This window comes from Tenrec ecaudatus, chromosome 4, assembly GCF_050624435.1.
Source record: "Tenrec ecaudatus isolate mTenEca1 chromosome 4, mTenEca1.hap1, whole genome shotgun sequence".
Taxonomy (NCBI): Eukaryota; Metazoa; Chordata; class Mammalia; order Afrosoricida; family Tenrecidae; genus Tenrec; species Tenrec ecaudatus.
In genome coordinates, this window is record NC_134533.1 from 6466614 (window position 1) to 6488505 (window position 21892).

The 21892-nt window shown below is 50.2% G+C and overlaps 1 protein-coding gene across 1 annotated transcript in view; it reads left to right on the forward strand.

Moving 5' to 3' along the window:
- Positions 1-2191: 2191 nt before the first annotated feature.
- Positions 2192-21892, forward strand: part of PC (pyruvate carboxylase) — a 93945-nt gene continuing 74244 nt past the window's right edge. Inside the window, exons 1-2 of the mRNA XM_075545305.1 lie at positions 2192-2271; positions 5931-5973. The gene's annotated coding sequence lies outside the window, so the exon portion shown is untranslated. The remainder of the gene's footprint in view (positions 2272-5930; positions 5974-21892) is intronic.

Here is a 21892-nt window from a genome sequence, read left to right on the forward strand (position 1 = left end):
CTGGTCAAGGACCAGGATTAGCTATTCTTTTACCCACTTGGGTCTCTCAGGAGTGGGGTCCACAGGAGGTCTCTGTTCCAGAGGAGAGGATCCACACAGCGAGGATGTCCACTGGCACACACTTAGCAGACAGTGGACCCCAGGAGGAGAGCCTGCCTCAGAGCCCACTGCTTCCAGGGCAGCATCAGCTCCAGGGCTGGTCCTTCAAGCACAGAGAAAGGTTTTCCAGGCCCATGCAATGGAAATGTTATTGTCGCTCTGAAAGAGTTGCCCATGCCAAGCGGGTTATAACGAAAAGAAGAACTTGATTGTACTAGCATATGGCTCAGTAGATTAGCATCCAGAGACTGAGCCTCTTCTGCAAGGTCTTGTGAACTTACAGAGAATAAGCAGGTTACATAGGCAGAAGCTGGCGGGTGGGGGATTATAATGCTGGAGGCAGGGAGCACTAATGGTCCCTGGGCTTTTCCCCACCTTCTAAATTTGTCTCTTGGACAGGGTGTTGTCCTTGCCTCAAAAGCACACCTGCCCTGGTAACCTGCCAGGGATGGACTACCTTTCCAACTTTGTCCTGGAGAATCCACACGACAAGCTGGCTGGGTGGAAAGGGTTCTGGTTCCTAACCTAGAGAATGTACAAGCTAATTGTTCAAACCCACACGGCGTTTGTTCAAGCCTGCCGCTTTTCACTTCTCCTCCATTTGGCTTTTAGGTTGAGGTTGACAAGAAAGTCACCTGGGTGGAGCCGTTGCCCCCTTGAGCTACCACATGACAGCCCCTGTCACTCTAGCTTGGGGTCTTGCCTTTTCTAAAGGGCACAGGCATCTTGGAAGTCCAGCCCAGTAGGGGCAGGGAGTGATGAAGCCACATGGTAGACACTCAGATGACTCAGGAAGGCAATAACAAAACTAAAACTACCGACTTGGTGTTTACCAAACCCACCCCTTTTTCTGAAGGAATTCAAGCCTGAGAGGATGTGGGCCCAACCAAGGTCACCCTTCAGTGATTCTGCTGCACAAGCCTGTGAGGGTAGAGTCCTTGGATGATCCATAGAATGTGTGTGTCCTGTGATAGCGGGGGCTGTGTTCTGTGCACCATGGGCCCCCCAGCATGGCACCAGGCACACACAGAACTGGGGCATTGGTCCTGGGCCCACTGCTCAAACAGCTGTGCTAGACTGACTAAGTGGGTGGTGCTAAGGACAAGGAGACAAGGAAGTTGGAGATAAACTACACAGGAGTCCCAGGAGTGCCTGGGAGCCTAATCTCTCTCCAGGCTCAAGAAGTAGTGGCTAGTTCACAAGATGTTCTCAGAATCCTGGATATGTCTAGCTCTTCTGGAAGTAAGTTATTGGTTTTCTTCCCCTCAAGACCCTTATTATCATTTGATGTATCGTCTTTTTTTTTGGTGCGTCTGCCTCCCTTCCCTGGGCCAGCATGAATTTCAGGTTATTTTGGTCGACCTCCCTACCCTCTGGTTGGTCCGGACATTTGAAGCTCCTAGTGCAAGTCTCAAAGGAGTCTTTTAAATCCTCTACTCCCTCAGCGGGGGCTGCGAATTAGGAAGTTGAGGAGCAGAGAGATGCAGGTTCTGGCCCAAGGTGACACACAGATGTACGCCGGTCCATTACCACCACCACCCCGCCCCCGTTGCTGCTGAAGGGCAGAGTCACATCAAACCACGCGGCAGCAGCGCTTTCTCCCTCTCCCTGCCCTTCGCCCACGCTCTCCTCCAGCTCTCTTCGCCCACTGGCGTGAATCTGCGTCTGCCCGGATCTTGGAGACCCGGTGCGATCTGTTATGCTTGCGGCTCTGGGAGACACGTGCTGCTCGGGTGAATGAATCGCACGTCCCCACCCCCGCCCCCAGCCAATCACAGCACGCAGTAGTCTGGCCACTTCCGCCTATTGCGGCTTGCGGTCCAGGCCGGGGCAGCCCACGTGGGCCTCTGGAGACAAGGGAGTAGGCGGTGGCGCGCCAGGGGCGGGCTTTTACAGAGTTGCTACCAATCCGGGGGCAGGAGGGGCGGGGCCGGCGTGGGGCGCCAAGGCTTAAACGTGAGGGGCAGACGGGCGTGGGGTGGAGTCCTGCGAGGGGAGCGGTGAGCGACAGAAGGCACCGTCCAATCACAGGAGGGGCCTGGCTGCCTAAGCCAATCAGAAGTCCTGGGGGCGGGGTCTGCGCTGCAGCAAGTTCGGTTGCGCAGAGGCCGCAGCTGTTCCCTGTCAGTGGAGGCAGCGGCGATTGCGGCGGCGACTTGCGGCAGCGGCGAGGTGAGTGGCGGCGGCGCTTCGCGCCTCATTTTCCTCATGGTGAGTCGGAACGGGTGGGTGTGCGCTGGCGCCGCCGCCGCCGCCGCGAGGACGCTTATGTAAGGTTCGCGCACGCAACGGCGGCGCGGGCTCCACGAGTGACGGCGCGGGGAGACGGCGGCGGGCGTTGCGCTGTGTGCGACGCGATGTGACGTGCGCCGCCGTTCCTCCTCCCGCGGGGTCCCGCCCCCTCAACGGAACCCCTGGCCGGGCCCGTCCCTTCCCTACCCTCGAGCGTCCTATGAGGACTTGGTCTGCTTGTTTGTCTGAAGGCCCATTTTTTAGATGGAGAAATTGAGGCCGGGAGTCTTCCCGAGACTGAGGTCCCAGAGGGTTCAATCTCCAGTGCGTCAGATCGGAGCCCCAGCCCCGCGCCACAGTGCTTGCAGCGTGTATGTCAGGCTTTCCATTTAAAGTGTCTGCAGACACCTCCCCAGGCTGGTCCTCGGGGCCCTGAGAGGCTCCCTCACTCCATTCTCTGGGATAGCTGCTATTGCTCTCTCTTCCAGCAGCAATGCATTCTGCACGGACCACGTGCGCTCCGGTTCCAAGGCTTGGACTTTTGGGGACTTGCCAGCGCCACTTCCCCTACGTACTTTGAGCAAGTTCTTTCACCTCTGGAAAGCTATTCTCATCTCACCCGTGGAGGCGGGCTGGGGTGGGTGGGGTTGTGCGGTGCTGGGAATTGGGCTGATCCAGGTTCCTAAGTCCCCTAGGTCAGGGTTTGTTCTCCCCATCCTGCAGCTGAGAAAACAGAGGCTGGGAGATGTGTGGATCCTGGTCAGGCACAACATGTACCACCCCTGCTGCTCCCTCACCCACTGCCACCCTCAGCCTGAACGGCCTGCTTTCTGTCACCTTTCCCCTGCTTATCAGGCAAACACTGGGGCTCCGAGCGCTCGGCCCATGCTGGCTTTTTGGATGCAGCTCTGCCAGTCTGAACCCTTGATCTTGTTCTGAACTCTTGTTCACATTCTTTTGCATCTGCCCCCAGGGTGCTGGGAAAAGCCCAAGTAGTTGTGATGGATTCTTACGGGCTTGGCGTGGGGCATGGGCACCTTCTGTTGTATTCTAGAAGCTTCTTGAGAGCAGGCATCCTTGGTTTCTTGGTTAAGGCCACCCAGCCATGTGGGAAGGGGCTTTGTTCACCAGAGTTGCACAATCCCTGTTGGTTAAATTGAATCAGGCTGCCTTCCAAGACTTCCACACCCTTTTGTCTGTACATCCTATCCCTCTCCTGTGGCCTGCTGGGCTGGTTCTCACTTTTCAGAATCATCCCTCCAGGCTTGTCCTGCTCACTGTCACCCTCCCCGGGACACCTTTTCCTTCAAGGTGTTTGTGCCTACAGACTGGGGCCCTCTCATGTCTTCCTGTCTGGTTCCTGCCTTTCTTACTTCTGGTGTGGTGGCGGGTCCCTGATCTCACACCTCTTACAGTCTGGTGACACCTGAGACCCAGGTCCCTCATTCCAAGTCACAGTGGCCTCTCTCTTGCTGGGCCCTCCTTACCCCTGTACAAAGCCAGGTGGGTGCTTATGAAATGCCTTGGGCAAATTAGAAAGTGGCTCAAGCTTTCCAGTGAAGAGCGATGGGTGGGAGTTGGGGAACATGGAAAGGAGTCACTTGGGGGTAGGACGGCGCCCGCAGGTGTGGCTGGTATAAGTGTCAATGAGTGTGGACACCTCTGAGCCGTCTGCTGCTGTGGGCCTTCTTCCTGGCTGCTTCTCAGCACCATCTTACCCTTCTGAACAGGCCTCTCTGTCTCATATCCTGGAAGTTTCTCTGGTCTACTTTTGCACTAACTCACTCACATCCTTGGAAGACAGGGAACCCTCCCCCTGGGACTGACTGGCCATCTCCTCACTGTCTCTTAGCTGCCTTCTAGCTGTAGCTGTGGACACTTGGCCAAACGTTGCCGAGGGAGTAGGGGCTGGTAGTGAAGAGGGGAGACCAGGAAACAAATATGCTGTTTTTCTGCATATAATGAGCCTATGGAAATAATAGCAAGCACATGCGTATAACTGCTTGCAGGCAGTACAGGAAATCAAAGCACTGGGCTACAAAAACCCCATAGACAAGCTGTGTTGTTTGTGTAAAAGTGTACAGTAAACCATTTCTCCTTACCTGTTGAATTAAACGCATGCCTCTGCGTGGCATTCCAGACTCTCCCACAGGACCTAAGACTTACCTGTGGGGCTTAGGCCTTACAGTACCTCACAGGTATGGGCTCTTCTGCCTCAGGGCTCTTCTTCCCAGGAGACTCTTTGCTGTTCCTTGAAGCTTGCTTCTCAGAGCCCCACCTCCCCATGGGTTCCTGGTGGCCGTCCCTCATCTTGCCCTGCCACAATGAGATGATTCTGTGAGACTCTGTGAAGACTTCCTGGTAGACGCCCGGCTTCATTCACTTGGATGAGGGCCGTCTCCTTTATTGTTGAGGATGGTAGTCAGCGCCAGCCTGTCCTGAAGAAACCCTGGTGGCACTCTTCACAGCAAGGTCAGCAGGTCAATCCCACTCTGGGGGAGAAAATACAGATCCCAGATTCCACAAGCCTGGGGGCAGCGCCCTGCCATCCGATGGGCTAGCCCTGAGTTGGTTGTGACTGGACAGCACACAAGCATGGCCACCTTACTGAGCTCTTGTCTGGGGACCTTGTACTGGGGACCTTGCTCAGCTCCTTCCACGTGCCACCACGGGCCTGTCACACGCCAGTCTTGGGTCCTCTTTCTCAGGGGAGGCCCAGGGAGGGTGCCTGCAGAGCTAGGACAGGGTGAGCTTTCACGTGGTTCCCCTTGGTCAGTAAGCCCCGAGGACTTGGGGGCCTTTGGTGCAGAGCCCCTGCCTTTTGGCAGAGTGGGGTATGCCAGGTCTGTGCCCAGCAAGCGAGCTGCGACCTGGACTGCCCTGAGCGTGCCGGCTCAGCCTTCACCTAGCCCAGAGGACCCCTGATTTCCCTGCACCCCTCTTCCATCCCTCTGAATGCTCGCTGGCCTGGGCCCGTGCTCGGCTGTTTACTGACCAGTGGCTCCAGCTGACCGATAGGTATCATGCTGGGGGCACAAAGTGGCCAGGGACCACCACCTGTTGGCTGGGGGCTCCTGGGACCCACCCACCACGAGGTGGACACACATGTCTAAGGGGGAGTCTTGGAGGAAAGGCCTGGGGAAATAGCCGGGCTGAGGAGACACCTCCACCCTCAAGTTCTGGATTAGTGTCAAATAGCCGCAAGATCTGGGGACCAGAGCGTCCCCAGGAGAGGTATCCTGGAGGATTACTTGCTCTTAAAGTGGGCCTGCCTTGAGGGGAGAGGGGCAGGAAGGGAGAAGACGCCGGCCACGCCAGATAACTGGTTTAGAACTTCTCATTCTGGTGTGTAGTGGGTACCAGCATAAAGGTGTTCACTGAAATGCTTGCTACCACGGATGGCAGCTAATGTTGGTGGGCGTGCTTGGTGGCAGGGTGTTTGGTGTGGGCCACCCTCTCAGCTGAGGTGTTACTGAGTGGGCTGGGCCCTCCTGTTGTACCCCTTTGCACTCAGCCCTTTGTGCTCAGCTCTCTGGATCCCTGATTCTCTGGGAGAAATGCTGGTAATAATGCCGTTCCCCCACTTTCTTTTACTTTAGACACCTTCTGCCTTCCGGAGAGCTACCTGAGGAAGCACGCAGGGTGAGTGCCCTGATCCGGGGCTGGGGCTGGGACCTCAGGAGTGGTGGGCAATAAGAGAGGTGTGAGCACCGGGCCTCAGGTTCAAGAAATAGAAGACCAAGCTGTGATTTCTGGCGATGCTGATGCCGTTCAAAGCAGTTCTTGCCTGTCACTTTCTGCCTCCTGCGGGCTTTTCACTGATGCTGGGCCAGCCTCGGCAGGAGGCCCGTGACCTAGAAGGGTGTGCTCTGGGGACCTGGTGGGGAGCAAGGAGGTTGGGGAGGCTCCTCAGAAGCTCCATGCGCCCAGACAGCATGGCTTCCGAGAAGTCTCCTTCAGTCAATGGGGGAGGCCAGCAGCTGTGGAGGTGGTGCTGCCAGGTGGTCCTACACACATTTAACCTGTGCCTTTGCACATCACAAGGCCCAGGGGGTGGGGTGGCACTGCCCCTTCCCCTCCCCTGTAGTCCTCGGGCACCACTGCCTGTGTGGCCTGTGAGTGTGTTCCCTGACTACAGGCTGCTGGGCAGCCCAGTGGCCTCTCCTTGGCTTGAGCTTGAAGATGCTCTGGACCTTGCATGGTTCCACCAGGATTTAAAAATCCACCCAAACCCACTGTCGAGTCAAATCTAATGGGTCATTGCAATACCGAGCAGAACTGCCCCATAGGCTTCTGCAGGCTGCCTAGGAGTGGTGATGTGGACTGCCAGGCTCTTTTAACAAGGTGCCTCTGGTGGATTTGAACCGGCAACCTTTCAGTTAGAAGTTAAGCGCTTAACCACTCCTGTCCACCAGGGATCCCCCTTCCACCTTGGTAGTCCTGATTGCTCTCCAGAGGCTTGTCATGCATGCATGGCCCTCCCTCTGTGCTGTCCCCACCACATTTCCGACACTCTGCCCCTGCTTCACAGCTGGTGTCAGGGGACTTGGTGGCTCTGGGACAAGTTTCCCCCAGCTTCAGTCCATGGTGGGGGGTGACTCCTCCTTTTGGGGGATTTTCCTTGGCCTTCCACCCAGCGGGTGACAAGTCTTGCTCTTTGTTGAGATTGTTCCTTGGGCTCGTGTGTTGTGCTAAGTCTTGGGCAGCAGAGAGTGTTTATCGGGCGTGAGTTTGCCCAGCAAAGGCGGCAGAGCAAAGGCTGGCGGTGGGAACTGGCTCCATCCTCCTGTCCACCCCCCTGCCTCTCCCTGTGCCTCTGGCCCTTTGCTCATGGTTTGTGACGTTGCATCATCTTCCTGGGACCTTGGCCCCGGCCAGAGGCAGGGGAGGGCGTTGAGCGTAGCTCCCCCAAACTCCCTGTCATCACGGAGCTCAGCGGAGGCGGCTGCCAAGTCAAGCGTGTGATCCCAGTGTGGTTTGTTTGTGCAGTGTTGTCTATTGCCCACATTGCCTCCCTGGCCCAAGCCCATCCGTCAGGAAGGAGAATGAGTTGCCAGGAAGGGCCTTCTGCTGCTGCTGCCGGGCCACGGAGCTGGTCAGAGCTTGTGGAACTCATCAGTTCTTCCTCCCTGCTGGCTGCCCCAGCTCTGCCTGGTTACAGTAGCTAAGGCAGCAGCTCTTGAAGGTTGCCACCCTCCCTTCCTCCTGTGCCATCTCCTTGGTGATCCTGGAGGGACCTAGAGTGAGGTGTGGCCTTAAACCTGTTCCGCCAGGCCTTCCTGGGCACCACCTCCTCGCTGATCCCAGTGCCCATTTGCCTGCTGGCCGCTTTGCAAAGAGAAGGGTGTGGGGTGGGGGCACGGGGAAATCACAAGGAGGATACAATTCCCCCAGCTGTGGGCGGACTGGGGCTGGATGTGACACGTGGTGTGCACCTCGCCTGACAGATATCGCAGCTGAGGCCACGGGAAAATTCCGGCACCTGCCTGTGCTGAGTCATGCTTCGTCTCCGAGGATCCGTGTGCCCCTTTCACATGTCTGGGGAGCCAGCAGTTCCTCCAGGGACAGCGTCACTGTAACCAGAGCAGTACCTCTTGCTTGCCCATCATGCTGTGTCCGTTACCCAACCACTGTCCTCAGGCCCATCCGGATCCCTGACGACCTGCGTGACCCAAAAGAACTGCCCCCTAGGGTTTTTCCAAGGCTGTAAATATTCACAGACATGGACTGCCTCATCTTCCTCTGGGGTGCCGCTGGTGGGCTTGGCATTTATCACGATTGCATTGTTAGTCATAATGTCACTGTCTCTCCTGGCCTCTCTCAGGTCAACAGAGGTTTAGGTGCCCAGGCCAGTGGCTTGTCTGGGCGACGTGAAGATGATTCCGATCAAACGAGAGCTCATTTTCAATCCGTCAAAGTCACGTATTTAAAGTTTGCCTCCCGCCTTCGCCCACACATCTTTCTGTTCTGTTTCCGATTCCAGAACCCGTTCCCCATCACTTTGGAGGAGCCTTCCGACCAACCGCTTGGTTTCATTTGCAAACAGACGCATTTGAAAATTTGTAATTGAATCGATGAATTATATTTAATTTCCTTTGAATTATTTTTGCTCTCTCCATTTGATGAACAAACAAAGCCTTACTGCATGCATCTCATTCATTAGGCCAACTCTTAAATTCACACACTTTCCAACTCTGTTTGGTATTATTATTAAAAGGAGCTTCCTCTGAGGCTTAGTGGAAGGCAGTCAGTCCCACGTATTTCAAGCATGCCTTGTGATTTCACAAGTGCTCGAGTGTGTGCGCACTTGGGAAAGAGAGTGATTGATGGCAAACGGATCCTTAACCCTAAACATTTCTTCAAGCCCCTTGGCAGTTGCTCCCGGGCCTCCCAAGTAACCATTGCCACTATCGATCAGTTAGTTTCCTGTTACTGTTCTGGAATGTCACATGAATGGAATTGTTCAGTGTGACTCTTTTCTTTTGCCTGGCTTCTTTTGCGGGCACAGTGCTTTTGAGATTGGCCCATGTTACTCCATGTATCAAGAGTTCTTCATTTGTTTTCTTGTTTTGCTGAGAAGTGCCCCCTTGTGCAGCTATTTCACAATCTGTTTATCTTTTCCCTTTTGATGTTCTGCGATGACGAAAAATATAACTGCTTTGAACTCTGTATGGATATAAATTTCACCTTCTCTTGGCCCCATGCCTGGGAGTGGGGGGGGCTGGCTCCTGTGACCAGACTAGGTTTAACTTTTTACTGCCAAGCTGCCTTCCAAAGTGGTGCTTCTGCCTTAGGTTGCCATGAACTACAAATGAGAACTCCAGTACCTCCACATCCTTGCCAACACTTGGTGGGATCAATCTTTTAAGTCGTAGCCATTCTAAGCAGTAGGTAGTGGTATCTCACTGTGGCTTTAATTTGGATTTTCCAAACGATGATTGATGTTATGCATCTTTTCACATGCCTGTATGTCATCAAAAGGAGCCTTGGTGGCTTAGTGGTTATACTTTGGACTGCTAACCCCAAGGTCAACAGTTCTAAACCACCAGCTGTTCTGAGGGAGAAAGATGGGGCTTTCTATTCCTGTAAGTAGTTACAGTCTCAGAAAGTCAAAGGGGCAGGCTGACCTTGTCACTATAGGTCACTATGAGTCATCATCGACTCAATGGCAGTGAGTTTGGTTTTGGTTATATGTCGTTTAACAGTACTATTTTTAACTTCGTAGAATTCCTGCTTAAAAATTACAAACCTGTGGGAGGGAGGGAAAAAAGAGGAGCTGACACTAAGGACTCAAGTAGAAAGAAGATGTTTTGAAAATGGTGATGGCAACGTATGTACAAATATGCTTGATACAATTGATGTATGGATTGTTTTAAGAACTGTAAAAGCCCCAATAAAATGATTTATTAAAACAAATGACAAACCTAAGTCAATGTTAAGTGAGCTGGCTGAATTCCTGTAAACATTTCAGTACTCAAGTTAGTAATAGGTGAAGTACCTAAGGCACGAATTTCTTGGCACAAATTTCTTAATACTAAAGATTTAATTTTCTTAGGTATGTCCAATCCAACCCAACTCATTGCTGTAAAGTTAAGCTAATTCCTACTTGTTTCTGAGTCTGTAAGTCTTTACAGGAGCAGAAAAGCTGCACCTCTCTCCCGAGCAGAGGCTAGTGGTTTTGAACTGCTTACCTTGGGGTTGGTATCCCAACTTGTAACCAACTGTGCCACCAGACCTCCTCGACGCTTTTTAAAACAGACACCCCTAAGAGTTCCTTTGTTGTTGCTCAGTGCCATCAATTGGTTCCGACTCACAGTGAGCTCATGCACAACAGAAGGAAACACTGCTCCGTCCTGCGTCCACCCCACAATTTCTGTTCTGTTTGAGCCCATTGTGGCAGTCCATCTCATGGAGTCTTCCTCATTTTCGCTGTCCTGCTTCTCCAAGCTTGATGTCTTTTTCCAGGGACTGACCTCTTCCGATAACATGTCCAAAGTACCCGGGACAAAGTCTTGCCATCCTTGCTTCTATGGAAGCAACCTTCTGTCTGTACTTCTTCCAAGATAGATTTGTTCGTTCTTTTGATAACCCTTGGTACTGTCACTGTTCTTCACCAGCATTTTAATTCAAATGCACCCATTCTTCTAAGGGTTGCTTAGGTTTGTCTGTAGAAGCCAAACAGAAGCCCAAACCATTTACTGCTGGAGTTGATGGGACGCATCTGGACTCTGAGGACAGAGTAGAATTGCTCCCTCGGGTTTCCCAGACTGCCACCTCTTTTTCCCACAGAGCGGCCAGTTGGTTTCAGCCAAGTGCTTAACCTCTGTGCCACCATGGGGTTCCTTAGGTATGTCTCTAGTTAATCCTAATTGTGCTGAAATTAAAGTAGTTTACTTAATAAGGGAATAATTCCAGGATCCCAAACGATAGATTATTGGCTTTCCTTCTCAGGAACGAGTCTGGGAAACTCGTATGGGTTGGTCTACCCTGTCCCGTAGGGTTGCTATGAGTCAGAACTGATTCCGTGGCAGATGCAGCTTCTGGAGGGTTTTTCTTGACCCAGGAATCCCCGGCCAGGATGGAGCTTGGCCCCAGCCTGCATGTCCAGCTGCGAAGCAGTGCCCTGACTCACGGTTGCTTTGGTTCCGCTCGTCAGTGGTCTCAGTGTCCTCCTTGTGGTGCACCTTAGAGCGGAGCCTGGCATTGCACAATCCGCTTTTCTTCGTGGGACTCTGCATTTTCCACCCAGGCCATCATACCATTTGATTGGATTCAAGTAATCCAATTCAATTAATTTAAGGCTTCATTTCCTATCCACTGTAGCCACAAATTAGGTGGAATTTAAATCTCCAATTAGATCCCACGTGTCCAAAGGCTCTATGTGACGTAGGACTCGTTCTGAAATCCGACCCGTGACTCAGCAATGGTAAATCTGAGGCCTGCTCCCCTGAGTCTCAGCCTGGTGTGTGTGGAAATGACACTTCCCCTAGTACATCTCCACATTATGAGTTTTTGATTGAAAGGGAGCCTGGTTCTGAAGGGTTCTTGATTTCTGCCCGGGCTTGGTGATGCCATTTGGCCTTGTCTGACTCCATGAGGGGTGATGAAAATTCAGATCAGCCCATGACTGGTGATGCCCGCGCGTCAGGCGCATCTTGCTCTCATCTCTTTCCCCATCATGCCCTGGCATCTCTCCCATAGTCCTCTTTCTTTGCTGGGTGTGCTCATTTGGTACAGCAGCCACACAGAACTCATAGCTACATGGGGTCATGGGCTTTACCAGGAAGTCTAACAAGCTATAACACTGGAGCAGGAACCAATTGGAGATAACAGGGGGCAGGGTAGATTTCTTCAGACAGGGTAGCTATTTCTTGACAGGTTCTGGAGGGAGGCAGGCTATCTCTCAGCTGTGCCCATCACTGGTCTTCTCTTGACCTCTGCCCTGCTTGGGCAAGTGACACACACCTTCTTTAGCTCTGCTACCAAATAACTAACCGAAAGTATTCTCCTTTGCCTGCAAGCCACCTGCCCGCAGGCTCTCAACTCATGCTTCATAGATTGACCCACTGTTGTCAGCCTTGCCAGTCTCCCGATTCCCTCTGCCCACACTGCTGCCACCTTTGTTTTGTGCCGGCTCCAATATTACAGCTCTCTCTCTCCTGTGTCTTGGAAGTTCTTAGCATAGGTACCCTGGATCTCGGGGATACCTGACACTCCGGGCTTTTCTTGATGGTAATGAGGTTCCCTTCTGCCTCTGTGGGATTGACCCTTATGTTCAATTTCAAGGTACGCATGATCCTCCCACCAGACCATGACCTGACCAATCTCTTTGGTAGGCCAGGATCACTTAATTTACACAGAAACAGACCAATTTCCACAAAGTCACTTAATCGTGTTGGCTGGTTTTAATGCACAGTCAGTATTTGTATAGTAAACCAATTCCTTTGTGAGGTTGTGGCCTAGCCAGTGGTTTTGGCAGTATTATAACTCAGGGCCAAGCAACAGGCCACACCTTCAAGAAATCCTCTGCACTGCAGGCTTGTTTACCAAGAAGTAGGCCACCACTCCTTGCTTTTCAATTCACCGACCTGAAAATGTGGAGAAGTTGGCCTCTCCCTGACTTCCCAGTGGAAAGCTCCTAATCTCTCTGGAGGAAGCCAGCACATGCTTGTTAGAGATCTGGAGCGCCATAGGTGATAAATGCCCCAGGAATTACATTCCAGTCCTGACCACTAACAGGTGTGACCTCCTGTAGGAAGGGAGTCTGATTGAAAATGAGTAATGCAGGCCGATCTCTTTCTAACTTGAGGGGCAAGAGTGAGGATCTGTGGAGTTTTGGGAATATACCATTTGAGTTGGAGAGAAATTGGCGGGGAGCCTGCCTTTACTTCCTGTCCTTTGTCACCAACATCACGTCATAACCACTAGGCTACTAAGGCTTCTCTCTTGTTCTGCAGGAGTTTGTTTTTTATTTTAATTTTAGAAATTAAAAAAATCATTAGGGGCAAAAAAATCATTTTATTAGGGGCTCATACAACTCTTATCACAATCCATATGCATATCAGTTGTGTGAAGCACATTTGTACAATCATTGCCCTCATCATTTTCAAAACATTTGCTTTCCACTTAAGCACCTGGCATCAGCTCTTCATTTTTCCCTTCCTTCCCTGATCCCCCCTCCCTCATGAACCCTTGATAATTTATAAATTATTATTTTGTCATCTCTTGCACTGTCTGATGTCTTCCTTCACCCACTTTTCTGTTGTCCGTCCCCCAGGGAGGAGGTTATATGTAGATCCTTGTAATCGGTTCCCCCTTTCCACCCCACCATCCCTCCACCCTCCTGGTGTTGCCACTCTCACCACTGGTCCTGAGGGGTTCATCTGTCCTGAATTCCCTGTGTTTCCAGTTCCTATCTGTACCAGTGTACATCCTTTGGTCTAGCTGTATTTTGTAAGGTAGAATTCGGGTCATGATATTGGGGGAGAGGAAGCATTAAGGAACTAGAGGAAAGCTGTATGTTTCATTGTTGCTACACTGCACTCTGACTGGCTCGTCTCCTCCCTGTGACCCTTCAGTAAGGGGGTGGCAAGTTGCCTACGATGGGCTTTGGGTCTCCACTCCACACTCCTCCTCATTCACAATGATATGATTTTTTGTTCTGATGTTACCTGAAACCTGATCCCTTGGACACCTCATGATCACACAGGCTGGTGTGCTTCTTCTGAGCTAGATGGCTGCTTGTTTACCTTCAAGCCTTTAAGACCCCAGACACTATATCTTTTGACAGCCGGCCACCATCTGCTTTCTTCACCACATTTCTGCAGGAGTTTGAAACACATCCACTCCTTGCCCGTGACTGTGTTCCCCGTCCAGGTGGTGAGGGAGCACTGTGTGATGAGCAGCTTAGAAGAGTGCAGAAAATGGTAACAGGATGCACGCCACTGAGTTAGGAGGGCATCTCTGATCTATCATAGTCAGGGCATTCAGCGGTAGGTAGGGGGTGCGGAGAAGACGAAATCCAAAACTTGACCAAAAGTCATTTGTCACAGCCATTCCCAGTCTAGAAACGTAACCTAGAAGACTAACAGGATAACCAGACAGACAATGCTAGGTTGCTCGCATCTGCATTGTTGGGAGAGAAAGCGGGAAGTTCCCTGGATGGGTGAACACAGTGGCTGCAGAGATGGGCTCAGTTGTTGGGATGGTGCTTTGTGCTGTTGTGCAGAGTAGGCACTGACTCAATGGTATCTGAAAACATCAGCAGCCACCAATGGAATTGTTTCACTCGCCACCCATTCCACTGACCTGGTCCAGCCTTACTAATAAAGCTGCTGCTCCAATTTTATAGCTGTGGAAGAGGGGCTGGGATGCTCACACATGGAAAAGGTACATTAGGAAATCGTGCATGGTGTCCTCACCTTTGGTTATTCTGCAAGTCTGTGCTGAGTGTTACCTTTTTATGCCCCCTTGGCATCGGGAACTAAGAAATACGTACAAAAATGGTGCAGAGGCATGTGCCTTCTTCTAACTTCAGAGGGAAGGAGAATTGAAATCTGAGTTAGGATCCTCCTTGAGGGTTGCAAACAACAGAATTGTATGTGAGTGGACATTGGTTGGCGTGAGAAACGGCAAAATAAATAAGTAACAACAACAGTAAGGGTTCCTGGGGAGGAGGGAGGGGAAGGGAGGGGGTAGAGGGGGGCTGGCCTCCAGGAGTTCAAGAAGAACGCGAATGTTTTGAAACTGGCTGTGGTAGCAGTTGTACAACTCTGCTCGATGTGACTGCACTGTGGACAGTAATGGTATCTGCAAGAGCTCCCAAGAAAATGATCAATAAAAATAGATAATAAAAAAAGTAAAATGCAGACCCTTGCGTATCTCACAATGAAAAGTAAAAACCAATCTGAGTTTCAGTTAATTCCCGTGGACTTTTTAGCTGCAATTCCTTATGTGATGTGGTATAACTCTGGACTTCTGAAACCTGGGCGGCAGTCCCACTGTGGAGGCATTTACTAAGAGACTGGAATTCTCTTGGGATTCTGACCTATCCTCAGGAGAGGGTGGGAACCAAGCCTCACCTGGGGCTCTGCCTTAGTAGAGGGTGTAGCTAAGATGCCCTCCTCTGTTGGTCTTGGCTATGTGAATGGTGGCACCACCCAGCTCTAGCACACATTGCCTCCCCTGCAGAGACAGTCGACCTCTGTCTCCTGGCTGTGCTGTGGCTGAAGCAAGAAGCCCTGCTGTGACTTTTGAACATTTTTGGCTTCTTGCTCCGGACCCTGCCTTTGGCTCACCTCCGCCTGACCTTTGGATTTCAGACTGAACAGCACCCGCCACAAAGGAGACATTTCCTGGGGTTTCCACCAGTTTCTGTGGGACGTGGCAGAACCCAGGGCAGGAGGGAGCATCCTCAAGGGAAGAGTGGGGGAAAGGAGAGCAGAGAAGCATCTTGTGAGAGTTGGACATTTGGGACATCATTAGTCTCCAACTCTCTGGGGCTAGTCTAGTGTTAATTCTTTTAAAGAAATGATTACCACAAGGTCACTAGCCCAAGGTGCATTCTTTTGAGGTGGAGGTCACAGAGAGAAAGAGCTGAAGCTCCAGAGATGGGGGACCTGAGAAGGGCAGGAAAACAACAGGCTTCTGGCTGCAGAGGTGGATGAATCTCAGTTTGGCGGTCAGATGGCTGGCCACTGGCAAAATGGCAGAAAGTTGACCCAAGTCCAAAGAACTGGAAGCTGACGGCCCAGGTGCAGGATCCAAGACCCAACATCTGACTCTCTCCCCAGCCCTTTGACTAATCCTGACATCAATTTCTGTCTTGTGGGATTATAAAGATACTTTCCCCCAGCTTTGTCTCCCCCAAAGATTTGCCAAACATTAGAGGCTGTTTGCCAGCATGTGGTGGGAGGTCAGGTGCTTAGAGACATCCTCCCTGAAGGCAGTCATTTGCCAGACTGCAGACTGGTCCCACCACAGATAGGGACCACTCCCTGCTGTTAAGGACAATGGGCTCCTTCTCCCTAAAGGCTTGGGGCCTTCAGTCTGGTCCCTGTAGGTGGGGTTTACACCCTACTGATAATGATCTCTATAGTGAGCCAGAGAACAGGTCAAAACAGCCCAGTGACATCCAAAGTTAGGCTGCCATCCTGAATCTAGGATCCGCCCATCTCGTCACATGTGTACCCCTATTACCTCTTCTTCCTATTGTGTCTGTCCCTAGACTGTCACCCTCTCATTGCTGTATAACCTGTAGTGCAACCCCTTCCTGTGACGTATGTCTTTACCTGTAATTAGTGGGCTTGCACACCCCCCAAAGGTATATAGACCTGGGCTAATGATGAAGAGCTCTCTCAGGTTCCACTCTTGGCCTCTCATGGATCCCCCATCTCCTCTCCCATCCTTGCTCCCCTGTTCCCTTTCACCTTGTCCTCCTTCCCTTCCCCCTCTCTCCACGTGGACCACCAAGCCAGCTGAGGTGAGCACTGCTACTGTGAAATGTGTCTGACTCCATTATTTCAATCTCTTATGCTCTCTATGACTTTATTATAATCTTTTTTAAAAAAACATTTTATTAGGGGCTCATACAACTCTTATCACAATCCATACATATACATACATCAATTGTATAAAGCACATCTGCACATTCCCTGTCCCAATCATTTTCAAAGCATTTGCTCTCCACTTAAGCCCTTTGCATCAGGTCCTCTTTTTTTTTTCCTCCGTCCCCACTCCCCCCTATTATAATCTTTATTTCAACTGTACAATTGCACCTGTCAAACCTACAATTAATTGTGGGGGGCTGGCATTTCCCCCACACGGTTTATTCCACTGAGTTTGACAATTAGTTGCCATGGCCACACAGAAGTCAGAGCATAGTTAATCGTTATTGGGTTTATTAGGCGTATTCTTGATTTCAGCCAAAAGGCCGAGAAGCGATTTCTGGAGTTTATTAGGGAAGTATCAATCTACAGCTCAGGCTCAGGAAGGTTCAGGGTCTAGTTCTTTAATCAGAACAGCTTTTCAGCTGTGCCTCGTTCTAGTCCTTGACTGCTCTGTCTCCTGGACTGGCCCTGCCTCTGCCCTGCTCGGGCCAGCTTTGTAAAGTCGTCTAGCTCTATCCATGAATGCTCAGATACACTCCGCTCTGCCAGTAAGCCTCAGCCCAAAGGCCCTGCCTGAGCTCTCTGACTTGGCACCCCCAACATACCATGTCTTGTGGCTCTCCTGGTTCTGCTGTCTTGTGGTGACTGTTTCTCTGCCGCAGCCTCTAGCTTGCTCTTATTTTCTATGAGAGTCAAGGGTTTGTGCCAGCTTGTTTGGGCCAGGATTCTCAGCAATTTCACAGTTAAGACCTACTAATCCTCCAGGATAAGATCTACTTGGAAGTGCGGCCTGCTTTTTGCTGGGTCTAGATCCTGTATCTGACTTGTCAGCCTCTCTAGTTTGTTGGGCTTGAGTCAACTATCCGCTTTATTGCCTGCTGGTCCTGAAAGTTGTCATTGGCCTGCTGGCCTTGGATTGTCCACCTCTGCAGTCATAAGCCTGTGCTTTCCCTGTTCATCTTGGGTTCAGGTCAGAAGTCTCTAGCCTAACTTCTGACCGTGGACTTGAAACTTGCTCACTTCTACAACCGTGAGCCATTTTCTTGATGTAAATTTCTCTTCTCTCAATCTCTCTCTCTTACACACGCGCATACACACGCTACTGTTTTTTTTCTAGCAAACCTGGCCCAAGGCAATCTCTTTGTTGGTATAGGGAAGTGGTTCTCAACTGTCCTAATGTCGTGACTCTTCAATACAGTTCCTCATGTTGTGATGACCCCCAACCATAAAATTATTTTCGTTGCTACTTCATAACTGTGATTTTGCTACTGTTGTGAATCGACGACCCCTGTGAAAGAGTCATTTGACCACCAAAGGGATCGTGACCCACAGTTGAGAACCGCTGGCTAGGGGGTTACTCCTGGTCCCAGAGGATGAATTCCTTCCACTCCTGATTTTTCTTTCTTGGTTACTAGGATGTCTCCGTTCTACTTTGGAATTGGTTCTCTCTTAAACCTAGTAGGAAGGTAGAGCTGACCAGTCCCCTCATTAGAGTGCCGTATACTTTATTTGCATAGTTTTCTCTCCCAGGGTGCCATGCCCCTTCATTTGCAAGAATAATAAAAGGTCTAAAGCCCTTGGTGAGCCACAGGTACCTTATTTGCAAAGTGTGACCCACTCATGCGATGGCTGTATTGTGCACTACATTGTATTATCCTGAGCACAGTGGAGTAAGGATCTGTTAAAAGATACTCTTATCAAAGTAATGAGAACACTGGGAAAAATATCAAATTCAACATTTTTAGAACTCTGGAAGTTAACCAAAGGCATACTGCATTCTGAGGGACTTTGTTCACAGAAAATGGGGGAATCTCACTTTCAAAAAATCAGATGTGCAAAGAAACCAGAAATCATGGCCCATGTTAAGAGGACCTGATGCAAAGGGCTTAAGTGGAGAGCAAATGCTTTGAAAATGATTAGGGCAAAGAATGTACGGATGTGCTTTATACAATTGATGTATGTATATGTATGGATTGTGATAAGAGTTGTATGAGCCCCTAATAAAATGTAAAAAAACCCCCAAAAACCAAATAAGATTTCTGGTGTTGAAAAGTACAACAACCAAATGAAAAATTCACTAGGTGGGCTTAACAGCTGACTTGAATATACAGAAAAAAAAGAATCAACAACTAGAGGATAAATTAATTGGGACAATCCACTATAAGGAATAAGAATTTAAAAGAAAGAAAAAAAATGACCAGTACCTCCGAGACTTGTGGGATACCATCAAACCTGGCAGTCTAACATATGCAGAGTGGGAATCCCAGAAGGAGACAGCAGGGTAGAAAGGATACTTGAAGAAACTTGGTGGAAGACTTCCCACATTTAAGAATAAACAGTATCGACACACCTGAGATTCTTGACAAATTCCCAGAAGGATAAATGCAAAGAATTATACACCTAGACACACTAGCTGTTTAAAGGCAAGCAGAAAGAATGCAATGAGAGAAATGCATCACATGCAAGGCAGATCTCAATGTTAGTAGCAGATTTCCCATCAGCAGTCAGAGGCTAAAAGGAAGAGTGTGACTGTAAATGCGGCAAAGCTTTCAACTGTAGTTGTTTGACCTGAATCTTAGATGTCCCTGAACACCCACCATCTCATCAGCCTGCTTCTTTTTTTTCAAACGTTTTGTTAGGGGCTCATACAACTCCCATCACAATCCATACACACATCAATTGTGTAAAGCACATCTGTACATTCATTGCCCTCATCATTTTCAAAACATTTGCTCTTCACTTAAGCCCTTGGCATCAGGTCCTCTTTTTTTCCCCGTCCCTCTCCGCTCCCCACTCCCTCATGAGCCCTTGATAGTTTATAAATTATTATTTTGTCATATCTTGCCCTGTCCGACATTTCCCTTCACCCCTTTTCTGTTGTCCGTCCCCCAGGGAGGCGGTCACATGTAGATTCTTGTAATCGGTTCCCTCTTTCCAACCCAATCTTCCTCTACCCTCCCAGTATCGCCACTCACACCCCTGGTCCTGAAGGTACCATCCACCCTGCATTCCCTGTGCCTCCAGCTCCTACCTACACCAGTGTACATTCTCTGCTCTATCCAGACTTGCAAGGTAGAATTCGGATCATGATAGGGGCGGGGGGGGGGTAGAGGAAGCATTTAGGAACTAGAGGAAAGCTGTATTCTTCGGTGCTACATTGCACCCCGACTGACTCATCTCCTCCCCTAGCCCCTTCTGCAAGGGGATCTCCAGTGGCCAACAAATGGGCTTTGGGTCTCCACTCTGCACTTCCCCCTTCATTCACTATGGTAAGATTTTTTTTGTTCTGATGTTGCCTTATACCTGATCCCTTTGACATCTCGTGATCGCACAGGCTGGTGTGCTTCTTCCATGTGGGTTTTGTTGCTTCTGAGCTAGATGGCTGCTTGTTTACCTTCAAGCCTTTAAGACCCCAGGCGCTATATCTTTTGATAGCCAGGCACCATCAGCTTCCTTCACCACATTTGCTTATGCACCCATTTGTCCTCAGCGATTGTATCATGGAGGTGTGCACCCAACGATATGATTTTTTTGTTCTTTGATGCATGATAACTGATCCCTTCAGAACCTCGTGATCACACAGGCTGGTGTGTTCTTCCATGTGGGCTTTGTTGCTTCTGAGCTAGATGGCTGCTTGTTTATCTTCAAGCCTTTAAGTCCCCAGATGCTATATCTTTGGATAGCTGGGCGCCATCAGTTTTCTTCACCACATTTGCTTATTCACCCGCTTTGTCTTCAGCGGTTGTGTCGGGAGGGTGAGCATCATAGAATGCCAATTTAATAGAAGAAAGTATTCTTGCATTGATGGAGTACTTCAGTGGAGGTCCAATGTCCTCTGCTACCTTAATACTAAACCTATAAATATAGGCACATAGATCTATTTCCCCATCCTAATATATAAATATATTTGCATATGTACGTCTTTGTCTAGATCTCTATAAATGCCCTTTACCTCTCAGCTCTTTCCTCTATTTCCTTTTACCTTCTTCCTGTCCCACTATCATGCTCAGTCCCCATCTGGGTTTCAGCAATACTTCTTCGTTACATTACCCTTGATCATGCCCTACCAGGCCTCCGTCACCCACCTCATCACCAATTTGGATCACTTGTTGTTCCCTTGTCCCTGGATTTGTCAACACCACTTCCTTTCCCCCCACCTCCCCCTATCCCATTTCCCTCCGGAACTGTCGGTCCCGTTGTATTTCCTCCAAATTGTTCATCCAGCCTATCTTATTTAGACACTTGCGGAGATAATAACATGCACGAAAACAAGACAGAACAAAACCAAGCAACAATATACAACAAAACAACAAACCACTGACAAACACAACAAGAAAACAAAACACAACAAGAAAGAAAAGCTTGTAGTTAGTTCAAGGATCGTTTGTTGGCCTTTAGGTGAGTTTTCCAGTCCAGTCTGTTGGGGTACCACGCCCTGGCCCCGAAGTCCACCTTCAGCATTCCCTGGGGACCTTGCTGCTCCATTCCCTTGCTGTTCCGCTGCGCTCCCTCAGTGGTTTGCCTCGGTGTGGTGGGATCAGGTCGGGCGCAGTTCCCACACTGTGTCTCCGGCGCTGTCCCCGGCAGGGCCATGGGTCAGTGAGGGCCGTCATGTCCCAGAGTGGGGCTGGCCATGTTGTCCTCTCTGTGCACTGGCTGCTCTAATTGGGGTCATCGTCCTCAAGGCCTGGTGGGCCAGGATGTGCTCCACTCTCTCCTACCCCCCCTTCATTTGCTCCCGCGTGCTCCAATCAGACATGTCCCTCTCCTGAAGCTGCAGGTTCAATGCTGTCCTTTGAAATAAATTCTTCTGGGGGGAGGAGCAGGCATCCACTTAGTATTTGGTATTGGAGCCAGCCCCCCAGACCTCTCCAATGGTTCCTTATTCCAAGCCGGAATGTTGCATTCACACCTTGGGGCACTGGGTTGAAGTCTGGTCCCTTTTTCCCTGTGGAGATATAAACAATACCCTCCCCTTGGGTGGGTTAGTGCCCAGTGCCCGTGCCCAGCTTGGTTCTTAATAACAATTACTCAAGCTCCACAATTGACCTGTAGGAGCTCTGTCTTTTACTAAGGCCCTCTCCCCACAAGTGAATCTTGAAATATCCAAGGAATGTTCAGTGTTCTTCCAAGCCTGGACTTCAGTAGGAGCTCTGACATACCTGTTAAATGGATGAAATCCAACTGGCAAGTACTTATTTCTGTAGCCAGTTGTCTGTGTTTCTTGCCCCAGGCCTTGCCTATTTCTTCACACCGGTATGCCTTAAACAAGCACACCTGCTTCATAACTTCCAAATTTACAGCTCTTAAAAATATTACAAGATGTGTCACACAAGTTGGAACTCAGTGCTTGAGGGTAGCAGAATGAATGTTCTTGTTAGCTGCTGTCAGCTGGGTATGACTCACAAGTGACCCTGTGTACCACAGAGTGTACCTACACCATCCGTACCGGG